The sequence below is a fragment of the Artibeus jamaicensis genome, unplaced genomic scaffold (assembly GCF_021234435.1).
Source record: "Artibeus jamaicensis isolate MK-2021 breed Jamaican fruit bat unplaced genomic scaffold, CSHL_Jam_final contig_908, whole genome shotgun sequence".
NCBI lineage: Eukaryota > Metazoa > Chordata > Mammalia > Chiroptera > Phyllostomidae > Artibeus > Artibeus jamaicensis.
This window is the reverse complement of record NW_026522009.1, coordinates 4,437,876-4,441,341: the sequence shown is the minus strand read 5'-3', so window position 1 is coordinate 4,441,341 and position 3,466 is coordinate 4,437,876. Positions and strand designations below refer to the sequence as shown.

The following is a 3,466-nucleotide window of genomic DNA, read 5'->3' as shown; positions in this document are numbered from 1 at the left end:
CTTAGCACAAGAGTCAATCTTTGACAAATTTAGGAAGACTTCATATTCCTCTTTCTAATCTAGATGATAAATTCCTTTGATACTCACAGATTTATCACATATTTTCATGCTTTTTTAAATGAAATACAATATTAGAGATGTAGTTCTCTAACTTTATAACTACATTACAATAAACTATATATATATATTTTTTAAGATTTTATTTATTTATTTTAAGAGAAAAGGAAAGGGAAGGAGAAAGAGAGGGAGAGAAACACCACCATGTGGTTGCCTCTCACATGTCCCCAACTGGGGACCCAGCCTGCAGCGCTGACTGGGAATTGAACAGCAATCCTTGGGTTTGTACTCCAGCATTCAATCCACTGAGCTACACCAGCCAGGGCTAAACTATATATGTTTAAAGGTAGGTTCTATGTTCTTTAAATGTCCTGAAACTGACATATGAGACATAAAAAAATAAGTTATGAATGAAGGGGGGAATAGAACAACTGTAATGGCATAATCAATAAAATATATTAAAAAATAAGTTATTGAGCATCTACTAAATACATGTTCCATACTAAGAGGCATCTTGGTTATGAAATGACAGAGCACATAGCTCTTACCCTATAATCCCATGGAGGTAATAATATTAAGAAATATATCAGGATGTAATAGGATTTTAAACTGATAAGAACAGAAACTATACTTCATCTTAACCAAAAGGCTGAGAAGGGATAATAATAGGATTTTATACTAATGGTACAAGTTAACTGTGTGTATATATAGTATGTATGCACATTGGTACAAAACTACTGTTGTATAAGATATTGCTTAGTTACTTGTTGGATAATTAATGTTGGAACTGTAGGTTACTAGATTTTTGAAAAAACAGATCAAGGAAAATATTAATTTTACATTTTACAAAAAAAATAATGAGTGACAATATACATAATAAGTGGAAAGATATTCAAGATGTAGTTGAAACCATCAGTAAGTTATCTAAATATTCTAATAACAAAATTAAACTCTTCCATGCATACTAATGTAGAATGCCTTACAGAGTCTTAAAATCCACTGAATTCGGCTCATGCAATCTGTTCAATTTACAGATGATGCTTCTGAGGTTCAGCTTTGCCGTGTGGCCTATACTAGCTTCATGAATTTTAGCTTCAGAATGGAAGTAGTGGGTCAACCCTAAAATTTCCTAGGTAATTATAACAGCAGGAGATTAAAAATACATGCAGACAAAACAACTATTATTATAGCATGAATAACTATGTAGATACTCTACCCTTAAAAGAAGGGAGCATAACCTCTTATCCCTTAGGTGTATGCACACAGTGAGTTTTTCCAAATGGACTCATATAGAAATAGGTAGGGAGAGTAAGTTGACAGTGATAAAACCTGGTAAATGACCACAGTCAGTAACGATAGTTACAAATCATGTTGCAAAACATAGCCGTGATATGATGTGACGACAGTGGCACTTTGCCTGTGTGATCTTTCTTCCCCAAACCCATAAGCTTAGCATAATCATGAGGAAAACCTAACACAGATTCCAGTAGAAAGGTACAGGAATCCTCAGTATTGTCACTGCCATCAAAAACAAGGGACATCTGCGATGCTGTCACAACCAAGAGGACACCAAGGAGATGGGAAAGTTGATGCAGTCCAGAGTCCTGGATGAGACTGTGGAAGAGAAAAAGGACATTAAATAAAAATGAAGGAATTCTAAATAAATTATGAGTTTCAGTTAATAATTTATCAACATTGGTCCATGAAGGGTGAAAAAATGTAAAATACTGATGTAAGGTCTTAATTATAGGAGAAACAGTGTGTAGAAAATCTCAGAAATCTCCTGTATCTTACCAATTTCTTGTAAATCTAAAATGTTTATAAAAATAAGTTCAATTCAATCAAAAATCAACAAAATTAAATGTCTAAATTATTAAGTGAAGCCTACATAATACCCATACTATAAATATTAAATAATACTTAGGGAAAATAAGTTATATTCAAACTCTACACACTACAAGGCATTAACATGTTAGTGTTATCTCAGGAATATTAAAACATATCCTTTTATTCTATTTTTTCATTTTAGATATTTGGAAGCTATTAAATAGTATATATATGTATATATCCCCTTGTTATCATGTGTTATATAGTCTGATAATAAAAATAAATTGTGTATGAATTTCAGAATCAGATAATTAAATTTGATTCTTTAACTTATCACAAGACTGACCAAAAAATAAACAATTTTTATTAGTAGTTAAATTATTCTGGATTAATACTATCTTTCAATACTTGAACCACTTCAAAATATAAGTTATTTATTTCCGATTGAAGGTAGTGAAATTTTTCCTGCATGGTGAGGCTCGATATGTTGTTTTCTCCCTTTTGCCACCTCAACAAACACTTCCTTTCAGTCATCTTCAGTGTTGATCTGGGTACCCCCAGAGAGATTCTGGTTAATTTATATATGTGTGCGGGCACTTCTAATGATTTCCCTTGGTGTGTATAATTAGTAGTTTCTCCACATTAACTCACATCTGCTCTCTAGTTGTTAAATCAAAAATTTAGATTGTATCCTTCTGGAATTTTTCATAAACAATATCTGAATTAATATGGTCACCTCTCCCTTTTTTTTACTGTCAAGTACCTAATCATTTTTTCATAGTCAGTAAAGAGGCCGATGAATTCTTTTCTCTCTAAAATCAAGTTGATATCATGTGTAAAGCACTCTGTTTTCAAAAAAAAAGAATATGTTTTTTAGTCTAACTCATTTTTTTATTGTTTTCTCCTTGATTTCCTTGGGTCAATAATTACTATAGTTTTACCTATACCTGACAACATGTTAAAAAGAAGAGCTAATAATATAGTTCTGAACTTTCTTGAACTAAAAAAAGAAGAGTAGTTTTTAAATTTCTTAAAAATTTTTTAGTATTCTTTTTTAGAAAAGACATACAGTGGCATATTATTCAGTGCTAAAAAGAAATGTGTACATTAGAAAGCATCAAGACCATTGCAACACACTGTTGTCTCATGACTAGAAATTAAGTTACTTGTTCTCTTTTGATCTGGTGGTGAATCTAATAGTCATTTTTTATAGTATTGCTTACATTTTCGCCCTATCAAAAGAAAATGTTTCCTCTTTTCTGGTATTAATTAAATGACTAAAAAAATTAATTAAATGTTAATTTTCCCTTTAGTCACTAATGTCTGTTTTCACACCTTGCTGTTAAGGCAAATAGATTTTAATCTAAATGCAATTTCCTTAGGAGATTTCAAATTTGTGTGGTAGCAGTAGACCGAAGACATCAACATTTTTACTTATTTCTCTCCTAGGGAGAGAGAAGTGGAACAGCTGCCATTTGACCCTCAGTTTTGCTGAATAAATTTATCTCAGCCTCTCATACACATCTGCCATAATAAATGCTACCATTTCTCAAGTTTTGAAATGTTTGCATGTAAATACATG

At 31.6% G+C, this 3,466-nt stretch overlaps 1 non-coding gene across 1 annotated transcript; it reads right to left on the bottom strand.

Moving 5' to 3' along the window:
- Nucleotides 1-526: 526 nt before the first annotated feature.
- LOC119041023 (U2 spliceosomal RNA) lies at nucleotides 527-718 on the bottom strand. The gene has a single exon (XR_005080966.2). It is a non-coding gene; the product is annotated as a U2 spliceosomal RNA (small nuclear RNA).
- Nucleotides 719-3,466: the final 2,748 nt, after the last annotated feature.